Raw genomic sequence first — 23,149 nt, forward strand, 5'->3', positions numbered from 1 at the left:
CGACATCCATGCCGTTGTAGAAAAAGGAAACACAATTAAGATACAAGAACCTACAGTATAAACCAATATTACTGATGTTAAAGATACTAATATGGTATTCAGCTCCAAATTGGCACAAAATTTTTCACAAATGTATTTACTGATATGTAATGATTTGTTACCATATATGACTAACATATATTCCACAAGAAATAAGTATGCCTCACTGGGAGATAAAGAAAACACATAGAGAGACCCACCTAGTATCCATTAACATTATGAAGTTAGGTTGGATAAGAGGATTTTGTTGATTTTTTAAGAAAATTACCATTCTGAAGGTTCTATAGGTGAAGTGTAAGCTATCTGGAATAATAAGAATGAGAGATCCAGGGAGACCACTTTTTCCTATATCTCTCCTGGGAGATTATCGTGGGTGGAAGTAACCTTTCATATCTGCAGGATGTATTCAATTCATTAATCACCTCTGGGAGATCAGGAGGGGCTAGACTTTTCCAATGACGGGTCACTATCAGTTTAGCACTAAGAAAAATTTGTCCTACTATTGGCCTAAACGTAGGGTGGATGTGATGAATGCCTATAAATAAAAGAGCGAGCTCTGGGGATGGCAGTATGGTTTGATTAACCAATTCCCCAATCAATGTGAAGATTAGCTTCCAGAAGGTGTCAATAACTGGGCATGTCCAAAGGATATGAAAGAGTGAACCTACGCCTCCACATCCCCTCCAACACAAAGGGGAGGTAGAAGGGTATATAGTGTGTAATCTCTGAGGAGTAAAATACCAATTTAGGAGAGTCTTAACTCCCGCCTCGTAATGAGTAATGCATTTGAAATTAGATGTTAAGAAGCCAATAGCATATGACCATGAGTCATCTGAGAATGAACGGCCCATCACCTGTTCCCACTGTTTGAAAGGTTTAGTTTTAATAAATTTGGTTTTGTCACCTAAGAAGTTGTAAATACGGCCTGTCGCCCCTTTCCTCATTAAGCCTGGGGATTGAAACAGTTGAAGGATCCCTTCATGAACCCGGGAGGGTGTCTTAAGAATAGTTGTAAGGAAATGTTTAATTCTAAGATAGTTAAATATTTCTCCAGGAGGTATTTGGAATTTTTGTTGGATAACAGGGAAAGGGTGTATTCCATCCGCAGAGACAAGCTGGGCCACTTTTTCTATCCCGCCATCTCTCCATTTAGATAAATTAATGTTTTGTATGGAGGACTCTAAAGTATGAGTGTCAGAATGGGAAAATACGAAATCCTTAGAATCCGGGGAAGATTCATGTGTTTGAAGCCATAACTTTCCTACATGTTTTACTGTCAAAAGGGTGAGATCAGGGATCTTCCTATTCCATATAATTCGGATCAGAAGGTCTCTCAGGGACCCTCCACCAATCGAGTGTGACTCAATTTGGTGCCAAGCTTTAGTGCAATCTAGCATCCACCATTCCCTAGCTAGTGAAAGACCTATTGCTTTGTAGTAATCTTGGATGTAGGGAAGTCCAATTCCCCCAGCACTTTTCTTCAAGAAAAGTTGTTTTTGCGCTATCCTAGGTTTAGATGTCTTCCAAATATATTTAGATAAACATGTTTGTGCTTTTTTTAAAAATACTTGGGGGACTGGGATCGGGAGAGCACGTAGGACGTATATCAATTTAGGTAATGTCATCATTTGGAATGCAGCTACTCTTCCTATCCATGAAATTTCTCTCATTGAGAACTGAGTGAAGTCAGAGGACATAGTCGAAAGGAGGGGCTCATAGTTGCGTCTATATAAAAGCGAACAAGGGGACGTAAGTTTTATTCCTAAGTATGGGAGCTCTGTTTCCTGCCAATCTAGAGAATGCATGTTCTTTAAAAGTGCAATTTCATCTTGAGGGATATTGATCGGTAGGACTTGTGATTTAGAATTGTTGATTTTATAATATGATAGCAAGCCAAAATGTTTTATAATATCTAAAGCATATCCCAAGGATGTGAGGGGGTTTGATAGAGTGAGAATAATGTCATCTGCGTAGAGAGAGATCCTGTGATCTCGCCCACCTATTACTGCACCTTGTATGAGGGGAGAATTTCGTATATGTTGAGCCAGGGGTTCCAAGGCTAAAATAAATAAAAGGGGTGATAAAGGACACCCTTGGCGTGATCCATTAGTAATATGAAATGGATTCGATAGCACTCCATTAACCCATACTTTTGCCATAGGAGAATGGTATAGGCTATAAAAGGCGTTCATTATTCTTCCACTAAACCCCATCTTCTGGAGAACTGAAAAAGCGAATGACCAGTGCAAGCGGTCAAACGCCTTCTCAGCGTCCAGTGTCACAGCCAGTAAAGAAATATTTTTCTGTTCAGCATAGTTAAATAAATTCACCAATCTTCTAGTATTATCTGACAAAATCCGGCCTTTGACAAAGCCTGTTTGGTCGTCTTTGACTAGAGATGGCAGTATGGGAGATAATCTACTGGCAATTAGCTTGGCGAATATCTTTATGTCCGAATTAAGTAAAGAGATTGGCCTGAAGTTTTTGGGTATATCTGGGGCTTTTCCAGGTTTGGGCAGAGTGACAATTAAAGCTGTGAGCATTTCTGAGGGGAAAGGGGTTCCCTCTAAGGCTTTATTAAAAATTCCTAGAATATAAGGTGTCAAGGTTGGGAGAAATTTCTTGTAATATTCATTTGCCAATCCGTCCGGACCTGGGGATTTACCCTGTGGAAGAGATAGGATCAGCTTATGAAGTTCAGCAGGAGAGACGGGAGAATTTAACAATTGCAATTGTGTAGGGGAGACAGTAGGAAGGTTAGCTTTTATTAGAAAGTCCTCCACAAGACTAGTGTAATTTTCTGGTGTAGGGATATCCTCTTTGAGATTATACAAGGAATGATAGTAAGAACGAAATTGTTCCGCAATCTCCCTCGGATCTAGTAACTTAGCATTAGATGATGGATGCAGGAGATATGGTATTTTTGATTTTGATTGGCGGGTTTTAATTTGGTTGGCCAGAAGTTTACCTGCTCTGTTGCCCTGAGCGTAGTATCTCGACTTCATTCTGAGCAAGTTTCTGGAATAATTATGGGAGAGCAGGCATCTTAACTTGTCCCTCTCTGCCCTCAGTAAGTTAGAGATGTGAACTGTAGGTGATGCCTTATTAAGGTTCTCAAGATCTGTAATAGATTTCAATAGTTGTGAAGATTCTTTTTCTCTAATTTTTCTTAATTTATGTTTTACTCTGATCAAGGAACCTCTTATAAATGCTTTGTGAGTTTGCCACACTATATAATTATCTGAGACAGATCCCTCATTAAAAGAGAAAAACTCCTGCAATTCTTTAGACAGTTCCTCAACCGCTTCCAGATTATGGTAGAGAGTTATATCATTCCGCCAAATGGGAGCTTTTGAGGATTGGTAAAGATTTTCTAGGGTTAAAGTAATTGGGGCGTGGTCAGACCATTGAATTAGTCCTATACTCGAGGATTTTGTGTGCATCAGAGTTGGATGATCTATTAAAAACATGTCTATGCGGGAATATGAAAGATGGGGCGGCGAGAAGAAGGTATAATCCCTCTCCGCACTGTGCTGGGCTCTCCAAACATCTATAAGACCCTCAGACTGCAAGAGAGAAGCGATCCCTCCCTCCAGCCGCCTTGTGGAGCAGGTAGAATCCAGTGATCGGTCCATGACCATGTTAAAGTCACCGCATACAATAGTTTTCCCTGATTTCATGGTATTAACCTTCTTAAGTAATTTACGTAAAAAGGTAATTTGATGGGCGTTGGGTGCGTAAATATTGACTAGTGTATAAGTAACATTATTAACGGAACATACCAGGATGATGTACCGGCCACTTGGATCCACCTTAGAAGAGATCATTTTAAAGGCGACTGAGTTCTTAACGGCTATAAAAACCCCCCTAGATTTCTTGCTGAAATGAGAATGAAAAACATGAGGAAAAGAATGATGGTAAATGTGCTTTGCATCCTCTTGTAATAAGTGGGTCTCCTGGATGCATACTAGATCTGCTTCTGCTTTATTCACCTCTCTCCAAACATATGACCGCTTCTGAGGGCAATTAAGCCCTTTAGCATTGAGTGATATGATTTTGAGGTCCATATGAATGAGGAGAGGCTGCAATTACTTTATGAATAAAACCGATATTAAACAGTTAGCTAGACAGCCGTGTATTAATGACGCTTTCCTCACCAGATATATATTTGCTAGGTGAGTCTAATGCAGAAAATGGTAAATGAACAATAATAAAAGAAAAAGGTACAGAGGGGTTAACACAACAAGGAAAGAGAGGGTATTACTACAATACCAGGCGGTTATGCCCGTTTGTGTGGTTTAAGAGGCGAAAGTCCACAAGAGAGGCCAAGGGAAGGCACCACCGGTGTAGATATTCACTCAGGTATACTGCACCTAGATAATAGTGGGAAGATATATAAAATCCCTCCAAGTTAGTGCATCTATTCACTACCGTTTCCTGAACCCTCTGAGACAATTAGCAAGACATTTTATGGGCTATATATCACTCCCATCAATTCTGATCCTGTTAGAGAAATCAAGTGTCCCTTATGTTAGAGGACGAAAGGGGGTCATTCCGCCGATGATTTCCACGTCTTCCCATAGAAAACTGAATGTCCCAAAGTTGGAGAAGATTTTGCCCTTCCTCCACTGATTTCACCACATGCGTTTTGCCATCTTTTCGTATTAGGAGTTTCTGTGGGTATCCCCATTTGTATTGAATGTCATTTTCTCTAAGAGCGAGAGTAATAGGTTGCAGCTCTCTTCTTTGCCTTAACGTTGCCATAGATAAATCAGCAAACAGCCTGACTGATTGAAAAGGAGCAGGTAACTGACCGCAGTTTCTGGCCGCTAACATTAAGGCCTCTTTTGTGTGAAAAAAATGGATGCGGGCCAATGTGTCCCTTGGGATGTCAGCGCTTAAATGGGCTGGCTTAGGAATTCTGTGAGCTCTGTCTATTATCATATCAGGAACAGGTATTTTCGGCAAAAGTGCTTTAAATAGACTTTTGAGATATGTTTGCAGATCTCTGGGAGCCACTTCTTCCGGTATACCCCGGAATTTCACATTGTTCCTTCTGGAACGATCTTCCATATCTGCGATTTTGTACTTTAAAGATTCAAGTTCATCTGCTAAATCGTTATGTGCGTCTATGATGTTGTTTTGCGAGGTTGCAAATTCAGCCATTTTACTTTCCACATGAGCTACCTTGCTTTCGTTTTCCTTAACTTTGGCAGCCAAGGGGTTAATCATCTCTGCTATGTCCGCACGAAGTGACTGATGTAATGCAAGGAGCATATTTTTTATGGAGTCTTCACATAGTGGTTTATCAGAGGTTTGATATGTGAGTATCGGGGCTATATGGGGAGTCTCTGCTGGTATCACCCATGTTGCTGTACTGACCTCTTGGTATGTGGAGGATTCCAGTCTCGGTCTTTGCTTTTGAGGGCTAGCCGAGGGTGAGTAGCTCAGATTTGCTGCGGCGCCATTTTCTGGATCTGCGGTTCCTAAGGCTTTGATCTCGCCTGGCGTCGGAGGGAGTGAAGGGAACTCTGCCTCATTCATGGAAAAGATCTCGGGCTCCGGAGGAGGCGAGTGTGAAATTGAGCTGCATTTCGGCGAGGTGCTGTTGCAGGGTGACGGCGGGTAAGTGCCGCTGTGCGATCCGACGCCATCTTTAGCCGGGCCTCTCTCAAAGAAGCCGTCCAGGTTCCCGCTCTGCATTTTAGGCAGTTGTCTTTTGGGCTTCCCCATGTCATCGAGGATGATGCCCAGCTTCTGCCCAAGGTAATCGGGTAGCGGAGAGGGTACTGTAAGCTCTGGGAAGCTCAATTGTGGTCGCTCTGGTGCAGGAGCTCTAAGATCAGGCGACCATTCCTCTCAGCGGCCAAGCCACGCCCCCCATCTATGCTACTTTTGATGCAACCCATTATCTAATTGCCCTTGGCAGCTGCTGCCTGACACTGGTTTCTATAGCTTAGTTTGCTGTTCACTAAAATTCCTAGGTCCTTTTTCCATGTCAGTGTTTTACCATTTAGTATGTACTGGTGATTTGAATTATTCCTTCCCATGTGCATAACCTTACATTTGTCAGTGTTAAACCTCATCTGCCACTTATCTGCCCAAGCCTCCAATCTATCCAGATCCCTCTGTAGCAGTATACTGTTCTCTTCCATTTTAATTACTTTACACAGTTTAGTGTCATCTGCACAAATTGATATTTTACTGTGCAAGCCTTCTACAAGATTATTAATAAATATATTGAAGAGAATAGGGCCCAATACTGACCCCTGTGTTACCCCACTAGTGACAGTGACCCCATAAGTGTGTACCATTAATAACCACCCTCTCTTTTCTATCACTGAGCCAGTTACTTACCCACATACAGACATTTTCTCCCAATCCGAGCATTCTCATTTGATATACCAACCTTTTATGTGGTACTGTGTCAAATGCTTTAGAGAAGTCCAGATATACGACATCCATTGATTCCCCGCTGTCAAGTCTAGAACTTACCTCCTTATAGAAACTGATTAAATTAGTTTGACATGACCGACCCCTCATGAAGCCATGCTGATATGGCGTTATTTGCTTATTTTCATTGAGGTACTCCAAGATAGCATCTCTTAGAAAACCTTCAAACAGTTTACCCACGACAGATGTTAAACTTACCGACCTATAGTATCTGGGCTCTGTTTTTGGACCCTTTTTGAATATTGGCACCACATTTGCTTTGTGCCAATCCTATGGAACACCCCCTGTCAGTATAGAGTCCTTAAATATCAGAAATAAGGGTCTGGCTATGACATTACCTATTTCTCTTAGGATACTGTGGTGTATGCCATCTGGTCCCAGCAATTTGTCTATTTTAATCTTTTTAAGACGCCGCTGTACTTCTTCGTGGGTCAGACAGGGCCTTTTTAATGGGGAATTTATTTTTACATTCTGCATTTTATCTGACAGTTAATTTTCTTCAGTGAATACAGTGGAGAATAAAATATTTAATAGCTTTGCTTTTTCCTTATCGCTCTCTGCAACTCCCCCCTTATTACTCTTTAAAGGGCCGACACCTTCAGATTTATACTTTTTGCCATTTATATAATTGAAGAAAATTTTAGGGTTAGTTTTACTCTCTTTGGCAATGAATCTCTCTGTCTCTAGTTTGGCTGCTTTTATTTGTCTTTTACATATTAAATTTTTCCCTTGTAGTTTGTTAATGTTTCCGCGCTACCCTCCTGTTTTAGTGATTTAAATGCTATTTTTTTGTCATTTATTGCTTTCTTTACACTTCAATTTTTCCACATTTTTTTTTTTTTTTTCTTGTTCCTTAACCTTTTATTCCCATAAGGTATGTACCTTTCACAATTAGATTTTAGGATGCTTTTAAAAATATCCCATTTTGTGGCTGTATTTTTATTGTTGAGGACTTTGTCCTAGTTAGTTAGGCCTATGGCCTCTCCTCGTTGGCTAAAGTTTGCTTTTTTGAAGTTTGGTATTTTTGTTCCTCCCTGAAGAAACAATCTTTTGAATGACAATTGGAAGGTTATTACTTTATGGTCACTATTTAGGTGTCCCCCAACCTGCACATCTGTTGTTCTGTCAGGTCTATTGGTTAATATTACGTCCAGTATGACCGTCCCTCTAGTCGGGCCCTGAACCAGTTGAGAAAGGTAATTGTCTTTGGTTATTGCCAATAACCTGTTTCCTTTATGAGATGTACAGGTTTCAGTTTCCCACTCTATATGTGGGTAGTTGAAGTCCCCCATAATAACCACCTTATTATGATTTGCCGCCTCGTCTATCTCGTTTAGTAGTAGATTTTCGGTGGACTCTGGTATATTAGGTGACTTATAATAAACTCCTTTTATTATTTTATTATAGTTTTTTTTTCTCCATGTATTTCTACCCACAGTGACTCCACATGTTCATGTCCCTCACTTATATCTTCTCGGACTGTGGGCTTTAGGCAGGACTTTACATACAGGCAGACCCCTCCCCCTCTCCCTCTCAGGTTTTGGCGATTCTTTCTAAACAGACTGTAACCCTGTACATTAACCGCCCAGTCATAGCTATCATCCAGCCATGTCTCAGTTATTCTCACTATGTCATAGTCCTCCTTACACATCACTAATTCTAGTTCCCCAGTTTTATTAGTCAGGCTTCTGGCATTAGTATACATACAATTAAGAGGTTTATGTATATTTTTTTCCCTACACCTTTCCTTCCGAACTGTTCTACTCCCTCCTTCCATTTTTCCCCCACTTCTATTGCCTTGCCCCAGGTCTCTATCTGCACTAGCTTCCCCTTTTATAATGTAATTACCCCCCTCAGTCCCTAGTTTAAACACTCCTCCAACCTTCTAGCCATCTTCTCCCCCAAAACAGCCGCCCCTTCCCCATTGAGGTGCAGTCCATTCGTACGATAGAGCCTGTAGCCAACAGAGAAGTTGGCCCAGTTCTCCAGGAACCCAAACCACTCCTTCCTACACCAGTTTTTGAGCCACTTGTAAAACTCCCTAATCTCTCGCTGCCTTTCTTGTGTGGCTCGTGATACAGATAGGATTTTGGAAAACACTTCGTTTGAGGTCTTTGCCCTAAGCTTGTGACCTAAATCCATAAAATCATTTTTAAGGACGCTCCACCTACCTCTAACTGAGCATGGGACAGCACAGGGGTAGTAATAGAGAGAGGGGCTACCACTGATAAGAGTAAGCCTCTATGCGTGACACATCGTAAATCTATGGGAGTAATCAGGGGCGTACATAGAAATCATTGGGCCCCATAGCAAGAATCTGAATTGGGCCCCCTAATTCCACCAACTACCCACCCCCGGCCCATCCCACCACCTGCCCTTTTTTGTTTCTTTTTTCTAACAGTGCAGACATTTTCGGCCACGGCAATACGATTTTTTTTATTGTTTATATATTTTTATATGTAAAATTGGGGTGATTTAAACGTTTAATATATGAGTGTTTTTTTTATTTTATTTTCACATTTTTTTTTACTATTAATCAATTTTTTTTTTTACTATTAATTGATCGTGGGACCTGAGGGGTTAAATTACTAGGGGGCGGTGCACTGTCCTGAGTCCTCTGAATAATAATGAGCCTTATAGAATAGTGTTCCCTAACCCTGCTGCCCTCTTCCCCCACTAACCATCCCCCCATGACACAGTCCTCTAAATTAGCAATTCAACTGCAGAGTTCATTGGGGGAGGGGGGCTGGAGCACACTGTCCTCCTGAGTCCTCTATATAATAACCCTTATAGAACAGTGCCTCCCCCCCCAATGAACTCTTCTTGCTGCTGCTGTTGCCCTTTTCCCACAATACCCATCCCCCAGAGTCTGTCACTGCTGTGAGTGTACAACTTACTTTGTCCTTGGTGGCACACAACAGGCCAGGGGCATGCCAGCGATGCTGGGGGCTGGTGGGAGTTGGGACTTGGGTCTCAGTGGAATTGGTGACAGTGGCAGCTGCAGCTCGTGACGTGAGCGCGATAAGCACAAGCCGTCCTGCCCATCCACCCGCCTGCACAGTTCTGCTCCGATCTGCTGCTGTCTTCTGAGCCTGCGACTCGCACACTGGCCAATCAGCAGCAGGAGCTTTGCACCACTAAATGCTGATTGGCCAGTGCAGTGCGAGTGCCCAGCAAACAGAGGAGAATGAGCGGCATTGCGGTATGTCACTAGCTGGGTCGGGGGGGGGGCGGAGCAGAGGGAAAGCAGGTCCCGCCCAAGCTTCAGATAGGGACTCGGGACAGAAGACTGTGGAAATGATGAATACAAAACTACAGACATAGGGGCGGAGCCTTCCATGCACTTGCCACGGGCCCCATAGCAGCCGCGTGGGCTGCCTATATTGGCGGTACGCCACTGGGAGTAATGTATCTTTCAACCATACCTGGTGAAGTACAAAACCAGGGCCTGATATAAAAGGATAACAATCTGCCTATTCCAGCCCCGGTCTGTTCTACCCCTATAAGTATTTGTAACATTAAAAAAAAACATCAGCTCTGGTCGTACTGGGCACATTTCATCAGTAATGTGCAAGTTCTCCCAAAAAGTGATCCAGGCTAGGATTGCCTAATTACATAGAAGCCATTACTCGTCTTCCTAGAGAAATATCTAATTAATCTACACACCCTGACCAAAATGTACCTGTAGATAAATCCAACAAGTGGGGTCCCCGCCACCCCTGTATTTGTAGAAGTCATATGGTTTACTCCTCTCACATGAATTTACCAGTGGGTGAATCCTTGGTTATTTTTTATTGTATGTCCCACCAGCTCTGGATTTTTTAGTTTTATAATTGAAGATGATATTATATAAAATATATTTATTGGATATGTTACATTTTGTGACCATTTTGAGTTAAGAGTTTGTGTGTTAACCCTGCTACATCTGTACTTCTAGAAGTAATGACGATAGCTCGGAATGGGGGGGGGGGGTAGTGATCCTTTACTGTTCTCATGGATGGTTTTGGACGCTGCCCCTTAATATATTCTGTCAGTGATTGCTTGTTCTGTGCACATAGTGGTTTCTATCTTGCTAGGCAGGGCCGTTATGCTGCACAAGCTTCACTAAAGAAAATTTGCTAAATTAAATTTTTTTTTGTAAATGTCCCACCAGCCAAAATATATTTTAAAACTATCAAAATATATCATAAAATACAAGTGAGAATAAAATGTAAAAATAGTCTACACCTGCCGAAACAGTCAGCATAGTCGGCCTTTTCACATGAAACAAAAAAAAAACTATTAATATGACCAAAACGGGGATGCAATTTTAACTATTGTCAATTTGCATATTTAAAGAATAAGCAGCTGGAGTTAGAAATGATGCTTGGACCATTAAACCGCCCCATGCTCTAAATGACTTCAATGTGTATGTCATTAAGGGGGTTTTCCAGTAATGTGCTCTCGATAACCTGTTGTCAGGATAGGCCATAAGTATCATATTGGTGGGGGGTTTGACAGCTGGCATCACCACCAGTCAGTTGGTCTACAGTAACTCTGGCACCAGAACTCCACAGATCCATCCTGTGCCTTAGACAGAGGTGGTGACCAAACTCTTCAGTTGAAGCAACTCCGACATAACCAGATTCATCCACTACACCATATTGAAAAAGTTTTTGAAATTCATATCATTTTAAGGGTTAACAAAGTGATTTTTGTAAAGACTGTTGACTTGGGTAATAAAGCACAACTGCAGAGAACATCTGGGTCAACAGTTTATAGAACATCCTGCCTCATCATCCTGTCATATTCTATAGAAACATCCTGTTATATGTTCTGTGCAAAGTATCGACTAACCTGCCTAGTTATAGAGATTATTATTATATAGCTTACCTCTTTATTGCTTACATAAGGAACCTTATATAAAGCCAGGACTCCTAGTATATTCAGACAGCTGCTTAGCAGAGCTTGACAACATTGTATCGGGTGTTATTTGGTTGTCTCACTGTCGGCAAGAAATAAAGATTGCCTACCTTTTGATTCAGATGACTTCGTTCTTCAATTGATAGATATTTAAAATAAAACTAAGCGCATGGAAATATATTTCTAATAAAGATTTTGAATATATGGGGTAAATATGTGAAGTTAGGATTTAATGCTTGCCCATTTGCTCAGGTGAAGGGAATTGGCAGAGGAAACAGGCTCCAAAGGTGGCCGTGCTTCAAAGCAGACCCTGTGGTTACGTGTCACACTCGGCTCAGACAAGCTGGCAGCTCGGCTCCACTGATGGGGGCTGAGTTGGTCAACAACTATAAAGAAACTCCCCAGACATCATGGAACCAGGAGTTCATAAAAAATTATGAACTGCCCATACATCTCATAAATACACCGTTCACCGTTCATGTCTTTGAGACCCACAGACCAAGGCAGACTTTTGCCTGTGGGACGTAGGGAAGGAGAGATACGGAGAACTCCTTCCAGTGAGGAGCTAGGATCCATAATGGGTTTCTGGATCTCTGGCTGCCAAGCCAAAAAGGAGGGCGAGTGGGATCCTCCCGGGGAGGGGGGTGACCTCCTAAAGTTTAAGTGCCTGTGCATGACAGAGGTGATTGTCTTTCTCTGAAGGCAGGTCACGGTGTGTCATGTTTGGAGAGACCTAGAATCTCTCTGTCCTCACTGCCTCCCATGTGACTACAGCTAAGGATTATATCATCCAAGAATTCTACAAGATTACAACTTTAATGGACCACATACAGTACAGACAAAAAGTTTGGACACACCTTCTCATTCAAAGAGTTTTCTTTATTTTCATGACTATGTGTAATGACCGGCGTCACGAAAAGGGAGGTAAATGGGAAGGCCCTGTCCAAGGGAGAGGGAAAGGTGGTGACCCCTGACTCACCTTAAAGCTGGCACCTGACTGCCCTGACGTCCCTAGACGGGTTCCTCACCCGTACGCCGATCACGTGCCTAAACCCTGGCTTTCCCTAAGATGAGCCCTACGAAGTGAACGGGCAGGGCCGGATTAACGTAGGGGCGGATGGAGCTGCAGCTCCAGGCCCCTGCATGAAAATAGGCCCAGCAGGCCGCCTCGCTGAGGTTGCCTAGGACGCCATTTAGCAGGGGGCACCCGTTGCGGCTTAAAAAAAAACAAAACGTTGGTTATAATTTAAGTGAGGACGGCCGGCCGGCGGCGCCCCTCATGCTGCGCCGCCTGAGCGTCTGAGGGTGAGTGCTTTGCCGCTCTAAAGAATCTCCAGCCGGGCCGCCTCCAGCTTCCGGCTCACAGTGCAGTCACTGCTGTAGTCTGACTCCTACTAGTGAGTAGTGAGTCAGTGACTAACTGCGGTCTGCGTCTGTGAGGCTGCGCCTGCTGTACCTGGCTCTGGCTGGCTGCTGAGGGTGGAACGGAGGCGGAGCTCTGCCGCCCTCCCAGGCTCCCTGAACTGTCTGAACCCCCTGACCCCTCCCACCCTTGAGCACGTCACGTAACACAGAGAGAGAGAGAGGGGTGGAGGCGGAGCGAAGGAGGGAGAGAAGGCTGCACACTGAGCAGCAGCCCAGCAGCCACCAGCAATTTGCCTCCCCCGACCCCCAGTGCGGCAGCAGCGCATTGCCTTCTCCTAAAGTCCTAGACAGTTCTTCTGGGACAGAACAGAACAGAAGTGGGCTCCAGTCCAGACCATCCTACCTGCATTGGAGTGCAGCAGGACAGGTGCAGCTGCTTTCTTCTTCCCCAGGACGGACGGACGGACCCCAGGGCGACATTGGTGAATTACTACCTACCGTGTGTTTGTCTCCAGGAGGACCAGTCCCCAGAGCCAGACTGCAGGCGAGACCAGCTCATCTTATTGTCCTGGACTGGTAAGTAGTCAGTAGACAATGCAATATGTTTATTATTTACTGTATTTTTTTCCTTATAAGACGCACTTTTTCCCCCCCAAAGTGGGGGGGAAATGGCCGTGCGTCTTATAAAGCGGATTGCGGATACTTCGCTGGCTGCTATGCTGCACAGCGCGGCCAGCGAAGTATCAGTGTGGAGGGAGGAGGCGAGGGACACTCATGGCGGGGCCCGGTGCAGTGATTCTACTCTAATACACCAGGTCCCGCAACTGTTAAGTACATTTAATCCGAATGGGTCCGCAATTACTGTACTGTACTTACTGTAGTACCTTATGTATAGCATTAAGATGGCGCAGACCAGCAGCTCCCTCGATCATGCGCCGCATGCTGCAGTTCCCTCCATGCGCCGCCTGCCTGTTCATTCATAAAGTGAGATAGGCAGGCGGCGCATGACCGAGGTAGCTGCTGGTCTGGCCGTCTTAATACTATACATAAGGTACTACAGTAAGTACAGTACAGTAATTGTGGACCCATTCGGATTAAATGTACTTAACAGCTGCGGCGGGGCCCGGTGTATTAGAGTAGAATCCCTGCAACGGGCCCCACCATGAGTGTCTCCGCCTCCTCCCTCCACACTGATGCATCTGATGGGGGATCTGTAGATGACACTTATGGGGATCTGTGGATGACATAAGTGTCATCCACAGATCCTCCCATAACAGTGCGTCATCCACAGATCCTCCCATAACAGTGCGTCATCCACAGATCCTCCCATAACAGTGCGTCATCCACAGATCCCCCCCCATAACAGTGCGTCATCCACAGATCCTCCCATAACAGTGCGTCATCCACAGATCCCCCCCATAACAGTGCGTCATCCACAGATCCCCCCCCATAACAGTGCGTCATCCACAGATCCTCCCATAACAGTGTGTCATTCCCAGATCCTCCCATAACAGTGTGTCATCCACAGATCCTCCCATAACAGTGTGTCATCCACAGATCCCCCCCATAACAGTGCGTCATCCACAGATCTCAGTGAAGCCGTGGGGGTGGGGCGGGGGTGCACCAGCGCAGCAGACCAGAGAGACAGTCTGACTGAGACTGTCTGTCACACTGACAGTGACAATGAGAGTCTGACACCGCTGTGCTGTCTGTGTCTGTCTCTCTGGTGGTCTGACTGAGTGACTAACTGCGTCTGCTGTGCTAGCTTACCTGGCTGGCTGCTGAGGGTGGAGCGGAGGCGGAGCTCTGCCGCCCTCCTGAACCCTGAATGATCTTGATGTGGACTGAACCCCCTGACCCCTCCCTGACTCCTCCCACCCTTGAGGACGTCACGTGAACATATGTGATGTCATGATATGGGCAGATCATCTGATAAGGGGGAGCGGCAATTTTTATCTTGCCTAGGGCGGCAAAAATCCTTGCACCGGCCCTGCCCGCAACCCTTTAGTAGGACCGAACCGTCACACAGCAGATTTTTCACACGCAAACCCGTGCGTAAATCTGCTTCAAAATTACGCATGAACTTTAGTCCAATAGACTTGAATGGGATTACGCAGACCCGTTCACACTTCAAACTTTATGCATGCGTATTTTCACATGTGTAATTTTGCGTAAATTTACACTTTATTTGTGCTATAAAAAGTTGCTCTGCGTTGCGTTTTCATTTTCTATAAAAAGGCCCATTAAAATCTTCTGCACCAGGCCCATGATGCTCTTAATCCGGCCCTGTGAACGGGGCGGTGGGAACACTAGGCCGCACCACTGACACTAAAAGGAAAACACCAAGGAGAGGACAGACAACACAGACAAAACATATAATCCCAGGTGGGCGACAACAGCAGACAACAAAAGCCCAACAGGGATCCAGAGGGTAACGTTCTGGAACAACAACCAGGGAAAACAGCTACACAGCTCCAGTGGGTCAGTATAGAAGTCCAGGCAGGAAGCTCTATATCTGGTAACCAGAGAAGTGAGAGATGGGAATGTAAGGAGGTTAGGAGTGCTGGACAAGAAACAGCTGAGGAGAAGAAGCTACGTATTCCTGAGTGAGCCAAAAAGGGTTGCAAGGCAAACCCAGAAAGCTACCATTAAGAAACAGCACTATCTTTATACATAGAACGCGCAGCCACCCGCTGCGACTTCCTGACCCCGGGTATAACGGAGTCAGAAGTGGCTCTTGACACCCTCGTGACAGTACCCCCCCTTCCACGAGGGGCCTCCGGACACTCAGGACTAGGTCTCTCAGGATGAGAGGCATGAAAAACCCGAACTAACCGGTCGGCGTTTACCTCAGACGCTGGAACCCACATTCTTTCCTTTGGACCGTAACCCCTCCAATGCACCAGATACTGAAGAGAGCGGCGGACCCGACGACAATCAACAATTTTGGATATTTGAAACTCTAGATTACCATCCACAATAACAGGAGGGGGTGGCAGCGGTGATGGTTCTAGAGGTGGAACATACTTTTTGAGTAACGACTTATGGAAGACGTTATGAATTTTTAAAGTCTGAGGTAGCTCCAGGCGAAAAGCCACGGGGTTAATGATGGCTACTATTTTGTAAGGACCAATAAACCTAGGACCCAGTTTCCAGAAGGGAACCTTTAATTTAATATTCCTAGTAGATAACCACACATAGTCATTCACTCCTAGGTCCGGACCTGGCGACCGTTTTTTATCAGCCATGCATTTATATTTACCTTCCATATTTTTCAAATTAGCTTGCACTTTCTGCCATACAGATGAAAGAGATGACGAAAACCGTTCCTCTTCGGGAACCCCAGAAGACCCCCCCTCTTTGAAAGTACAGAATTGGGGATGAAAACCATATGCACCAAGAAATGGTGACTTGCCAGTGGATTCCTGACGGCGATTATTTATGGCAAACTCGGCTAACGGTAAATATGATGACCACACCTCTTGGCTTTCAGACACAAAACACCTTAGATATGTCTCAAGGTTTTGGTTGGTACGCTCAGTCTGTCCATTCGACTGAGGATGGAAAGCTGAGGAAAAGGATAAGTGTACCCCCAAACGGGAACAAAAATCTTTCCAAAATTTAGAAATAAACTGGGTTCCCCGATCCGAAATAACATCGGAAGGGACCCCGTGAAGCTTCACGATTTCACTGACGAATACCTAAGAGTCTTAGCATTAGGGAGTGCGGGTAACGCAATGAAGTGTACCATTTTGCTAAACCTGTCCACTACTACCAAGATAACTGTTTTACCCGCAGACAAAGGTAAGTCAGTGATAAAATCCATTGACAGATGTGTCCATGGCCTATTGGGAATGACAAGTGGCAATAAAGACCCTGCAGGACGTGTATGAGAGACTTTCGCGCGCGCACAAGTAGAACAAGAAGACACAAAATCCATTACATCCTGACGCAACCTTGGCCACCAAAAACGACGAGACAATAGCTCCAAGGTTGCTTTACTACCCGGGTGCCCAGCAAGTGCCGAATTATGATGTTCCTTTAATAATTTGAGACGCAGGTTTAACGGTACAAACAATTTCTCTGAGGGGCAAGAGACCGGGGTGTCCCCCTGGGCCTCTAACACCTTCCCCTCCAGAACAGAGTGTACAGCGGAGACAACCACTCCTCTTTGTAGAATGGGTACCGGATCACTCACATTACCCCCTCCAGGGAAACAACGAGATAATGCATCTGCCTTGGTATTTTTTGCCCCAGGACGATAGGTAAAAAAAAAGTTAAACCTGGTAAAAAAATAGCGACCACCTAGCTTGTCTAGGGGTGAGACGCTTAGCTGATTCGAGGTACAGAAGGTTTTTGTGGTCTGTAATTACCGTGACAGGGTGGATTGCCCCCTCTAAAAAGTGACGCCATTCTTCAAACGCTAGTTTAATAGCTAATAGTTCCCTATTGCCAATATCATAGTTCTTCTCTGCTGCAGATAGTTTTTTAGAAAAGAAAGCACAAGGATGCCATTTGCCAGGAGACGGACCCTGAGACAGCACAGCCTCCACTCCCACCTCTGACGCATCTACTTCAACAATAAAAGGCTGGGAGACATCAGGTTGAATTAGTACAGGTGCCGAGGTAAACCTCTCTTTTAGAGAGGAAAAAGCAATTTTAGCGGCGTCAGACCATTTAGAAAAATCAGTCCCCTTCCTAGTCATGTCAGTAAGGGGTTTTACAATCACCGAATAATTTTTAATGAACTTTCTATAGAAATTTGCGAAGCCCAAGAACCGTTGCAGTGCTTTGAGGTTCTCAGGAAGATCCCAATCTAAAATTGCCTGGACCTTCCTAGGATCCATACGGAAACCTGAAGCAGATAATAAATAACCTAGGAACTTTATTTCCTGAACGGCGAAGACATACTTTTCAATTTTCGCATATAATTTATTCGTCCGTAGGACCTGCAGTACCTGTCTGACATGCACCTCATGTGTTTTCAGATCAGACGAATAAATTAAAATATTATCTAGGTATATCACCACAAACCTGCCGATAAGATGACTAAAAATGTAATTAACGAAATGTTGGAAGACAGCAGGAGCATTGGTCAGCCCGAAAGGCATGACTAGATTTTCATAATGCCCCTCAGGGGTGTTAAAAGCTGTCTTCCACTCATCCCCTTCCTTGATACGAATCAGATTGTACGCCCCCCTAAGATCAAGTTTGGAGAACCACCTAGCACCCGCAATCTGATTAAACAGGTCAGGAATGAGAGGAAGAGGGTATGGGTCTCGGATGGTTATCCGGTTTAATTCGCGGAAATCTAGGCAAGGACGCAGGCCCCCATCTTTCTTTTTAACGAAGAAAAACCCTGCAGCCACAGGTGAAGAAGAGGGTCTGATGTGTCCCTTAGCCAAGCTCTCGGAGATATAATCTTTGTTCGTATGGAGGAAACGTATACCCCCCGGCTGACATCCTCCACACAGCCTGGGGTTAGTAGTTTTCCGACGGTCTTTTGTTTTTGAGAAAGGAAGGACAGACATTAATAAAATGACCCCTCTCCCCACAGAAAAAACAAACCCCACGCCTACGGCGAGCCTCAGGAGGACGGACCTGACGAGTAGTTCCTCCTAGCTGCATAGGCTCTTCTAGGTCCGTACAGACTAACTGCTGCTTCGGAGGGGTTACCAATTTCTCCGGATTTTTCAATCTGTCCCTAAGACGTCTATCTATTCTGATAGAAAGGGACATAACCGCATCAAGGGAAAAGGGAGTCTCATACAGCGCAAGCGCATCCTTAATCCTTTTTAGATAACTCAGAGCAGAACTGACTCCTGAGAGCCGGGTCGTTCCACTGGGTATCCATAGCCCACCTACGGAACTCTGAGCAATAATCCTCTACTGGCCGCTCTCCCTGTAGGAGTCTCCGTAATTTTGATTCAGCCAGTGCGACTCGGTCAGGGTCGTCATATATGAGACCCAAGGCCCCAAAAAATTCATCCACTGACCGGAGAGCCTGGGAATCAGTGGGTAAAGAGAACGCCCAGGATTGCGGGTCCCCCTGCAGCAGGGAAATAACAACCCCCACCCGCTGTTCTTCATTACCAGAGGAGTAAGGGCGCAGCTTAAAATATAATTTACAGGCCTCACGGAACGTCACAAATTTGTCCCTTCCCCCAGAAAATCTGTCAGGAAGAGCAACCTTGGGTTCCGCAACAACCTGGTTACCTGTAGCAACCGCTGGGCTTGCGGTCTGTTGCAATTGCTGCTGTTGCTGGAGGACCGACGCCTTCAATCCTGCCACCTCCAAAGACAGGCCTTGAAGTTGCTTTGACAAAGCAGCAATTGGATCCATACTGGATTCTAAGTAGGTAGAAAGAAAAAGTTTTTTTTTTTTACCTACACAAAATAAGGGCCAGATATAATGTAATGACCGGCGTCACGCAAAGGGAGGGAAATGGGAAGGCCCTGTCCAAGGGAGAGGGAAAGGTGGTGACCCCTGACTCACCTTGAGGCTGGCACCTGACTGCCCTGACGTCCCTAGACGGGTTCCTCACTCGTACGCCGATCACGTGCCTAAACCCTGGCTTTCCCTAAGATGAGCCCTACGTAGTGAACGGGGCGGTGGGAACACTAGTCAGCACCACTGACACTATAAAAGGAAAACACCAAGGAGAGGCAGACAACACAGACAAAACATATAATTTCAGGTGGGCGACAACAGCAGACAACAAAAGCCCAACAGGGATCCGGAGGGTAACGTTCTGGAACAACAACCAGGGAACACAGCTACACAGCTCCAGTGGGTCAGTATAGAAGTACAGGCAGGAAGCTCTATATCTGGCAACCAGAGAAGTGAGAGAGGGGAATATAAGGAGTTTAGGAGTTCTGGACAAGAAACAGCTGAGGAGAAGAAGCTACGGATCCCTGAGTGAGCCAAAAAGGGTTGCAAGGCAAACCCAGAAAGCTACCATTAAGAAACAGCACTATCTTTATACATAGAACGCGCAGCCACCCGCTGCGACTTCCTGACCCCGGGTATAATGGAGTCAGACGTGGCTCTTGACACCCTCGTGACACTATGAAGTGCATCAAAACTATGAATTAACACATGTGGAATTATATACATAACAAACAAGTGTGAAACAACTGAAAATATGTCATATTCTAGGTTCTTCAAAGTAGACAAGAAAAAAGACAAAAAACACAGCACCTCATGTGTGGTACCGCCTTATAGATAATATAGTATTGTGGTGCTAATTTCGCTTACCGGATTCTGTTGTGAGGAGTCACAACAGCTGTATATGCCTTAGCTGGTATCTATCCCCACCAGCATCAGGGAATGCCGTGCTGCTGCCAGGGCCTCTTCCTGTCTCGGTAGTTCCAGGAAAGTAAGTATGCAGAAAATCATAAAAATATCAGACCACTATCCGGCGCTGCTGGCATATAAATCAGTCCTTGGGATGAATAATATTCTTTTATTTAAAGTCAACGCGTTTCAAGGGCGAAGTGCCCCCTTCGTCAGGACAATTTACAGATTCTGTAAATTGTCCTGACGAAGGGGGCACTTCGCCCTTGACTTTAAATAAAAGAAAATTATTCATCCCAAGGACTGATTTATATGCCAGCAGCGCCGGATAGTGGTCTGATATTTTTGTGATTTTCTGCAGGTTCTTCAAAGTAGCCACCTTTTGCTTTGATTACTGCTTTGCACACTCTTGGCATTCTCTTGATGAGCTTCAAGAGGTAGTCCCCTGAAATGGTCTTCCAACAGTCTTGAAGGAGTTCTCCCAGAGATGCTTAGCACTTGTTGGCCCTTTTGCCTTCACTCTGCGGTCCAGCTCACCCCAAACCATCTCGATTGGGTTCAGGTCCGGTGACTGTGGAAGCCAGGTCATCTGGTGCAGCACCCCATCACTCTCCTTCATGGTCAAATAGCCCTTACTTTCAAAGTTTTCCCAATTTTTCGGCTGACTGACTGACCTTCATTTCTTAAAGTAATGATGGTCACTCGTTTTTCTTTACTTAGCTGCTTTTTTCTTGCCATAATAAAAATTCTAACAGTCTATTCAGTAGGACTACTTTGAAGAACCTAGAATATTACATATTTTCAGTTGTTTCACACTTGTTTGTTATGTATATAATTCCACATGTGTTAATTCATAGTTTTGATGCCTTCAGTGTGAATCTACAATGTTCATAGTCATGAAAATAAAGAAAACTCTTTGAATGAGAAGGTGTGTCCAAACTTTTGGTCTGTACTGTATGTATCTGGTAACTGACTTTTATCTGTTAACTCTCACTGTATTATCACCTGTATTTGCATAGCTGACCATTGTATATAATCTGTGTATATAGTGTTATGTCTAGTGCGCCTTTAAAGGGGTTGTCTTACTTCAGAAATGGCATTTATCATGTAGAGAAAGTTAATACAAGACACTTACTAATGTATTATTATTATCCGTATTGCTTCCTTTGCTGGCTAAACTAAGTTTTCCATCACATTATACATTTCTCATTTCCATTCAATCCAGGATTGGAGGCCATGTTTGCACACTATAGTAAAAAGTGCTGGCCTATGTGCGTTCCTATGGTCCCGGCCACCAGAGAAGCCAGTGTTTTTTTCTTTAGTGTGAAAGCACGGCCACCTATGCTGGATTGCAGGGTGGTCGCAACCATGGAAACGAGACATATATAATGTGATGGAAGAATGAGTCTAGCCACCAAAGGAAGCAATATGGGCAATAACAATATATTAGTAAATGCTTTGTATTAACTGTCTCTACATGATAAATGTCATTTGCTGAAGTGAGACGACCCCTTTAAGGCAATTAAATATATAATTTATTCTTGCGCTGTTCTGTTGTCTCAATCCACAAATCCACACATCCGTGTCTCGGTATTACGTTACATGGTACCTGGGTTGGTTTTTGAACCAATATAACCATGTTAATGGACCGGGCTTATATCCAACGAGGAACTGGTGGCAGTCTACTGGGCTAGCAGTGAAAGGGCTCTCTTAGCCTGTCAGGGTTGTGAGCAAGTGTTGTGCCATGCCGGAGGTAGCGTGGGCCACCCGCTCTCAATCCCTGTGCCCGTTTGGCAGGGGCTGTGCCAAGCTGATCTTATGACCTCCCTGTGAGTACGTAATAAGTCTTCGAAACCGTGCCGCGTGATCATGACGTACAGTCATGAGGTACATTTTTTATATATATATATAATTTTTAATAAAATTAAGCAATTTGTTTCAGTATGAAGTACAATATTTGACTATAACTATGTCAGAATTATTTGGATGATCAAAACTGTTAGTGATTAGAATGTAAGAAATCAGATGTTGTTAGATGTCACAATACTCACGCAGGGGAGAAGCCATTTTTATGAAGGCTGGAAATGTTTTATCCAGAATTCAGATCCTATTAGACATCAAATAAAGAAACTCTTTCAGATTTTGGGTAATTGTTTACTCTAAAGTCAACCCTTGCTGACCACCACAGAAGAGAAGCCATATTCACATTCAGAAATCAGAATGTGGGAAAATGTTCAGATGGAAATTATATCTTGTTGACCATTTTCGTTTTTTCTACTTTTTGAAAAATAGTACAATAAAAAATACAACAGTAGATGCAAAGTAAAGACACCAGTCATAGAAGAGGAAGGGAAAGCAATTTACAGCACTGAATGATGAGTAAGTTCATTCTCCAAAAAGCAAATAGAATCCAGACAACCCTTATGTATCAATCACTTGAATAGAATATTGCATAATAAATCATATAAGTGCGTCTTAACCACCTCAGCCCCCTTAGCTTAAACCCCCTTAATGACCAGACCACTTTTTACACTTCTGCACTACACTACTTTCACCGTTTATTGCTCGGTCATACAACTTACCACCCAAATGAATTTTACCTCCTTTTCTTCTCACTAATAGAGCTTTCATTTGGTGGTATTTAATTGCTGCTGACATTTTTACTTTTTTAGTTATTAATCAAAATTTAACGAAATTTTTGCAAAAAAATGACATCCATATATAAATTTTTCTCTAAATTTATTGTTCTACATGTATTTGATTAAAAAAAAATGTTTGGGTAAAAAAAAAAATGGTTTGGGCAAAAGTTATAGCATTTACAAACTATGGTACAAAAATGTGAATTTCCGCTTTTTGAAGCAGCTCTGACTTTCTGAGCACCTGTCATGTTTCCTGAGGTTCTACAATGCCCAGACAGTAGAAAAACCCCACAAATGACCCCATTTCGGAAAGTAGACACCCTAAGGTATTCGCTGATGGGCATAGTGAGTTCATAGAACTTTTTATTTTTTGTCACAAGTTAGCGGAAAATGATGATTTATTTTTTTTTTTTTCCTTACAAAGTCTCATATTCCACTAACTTGTGACAAAAAA

General features: G+C 43.9%; 2 long non-coding RNA genes and 1 pseudogene across 2 annotated transcripts in view; 2 read left to right on the forward strand and 1 right to left on the reverse strand.

The window, feature by feature from the left end:
* The window catches only part of LOC121003521, a 342,146-nt pseudogene that overhangs the window by 199,882 nt on the left and 119,115 nt on the right, over window positions 1-23,149 (forward strand).
* LOC121003629 lies at window positions 7,090-19,573 on the forward strand. Its single transcript, XR_005779570.1, has 3 exons — window positions 7,090-7,261; window positions 11,673-11,681; window positions 19,564-19,573. It is a non-coding gene; the product is annotated as an uncharacterized LOC121003629 (long non-coding RNA).
* The window catches only part of LOC121003614, a 248,272-nt gene continuing 235,057 nt past the window's right edge, over window positions 9,935-23,149 (reverse strand). Inside the window, exon 3 of the long non-coding RNA XR_005779556.1 lies at window positions 9,935-10,591. This is a non-coding gene — a long non-coding RNA (uncharacterized LOC121003614). The remainder of the gene's footprint in view (window positions 10,592-23,149) is intronic.

The sequence above is a fragment of the Bufo bufo genome, chromosome 6 (assembly GCF_905171765.1).
Source record: "Bufo bufo chromosome 6, aBufBuf1.1, whole genome shotgun sequence".
Taxonomy (NCBI): domain Eukaryota; kingdom Metazoa; phylum Chordata; class Amphibia; order Anura; family Bufonidae; genus Bufo; species Bufo bufo.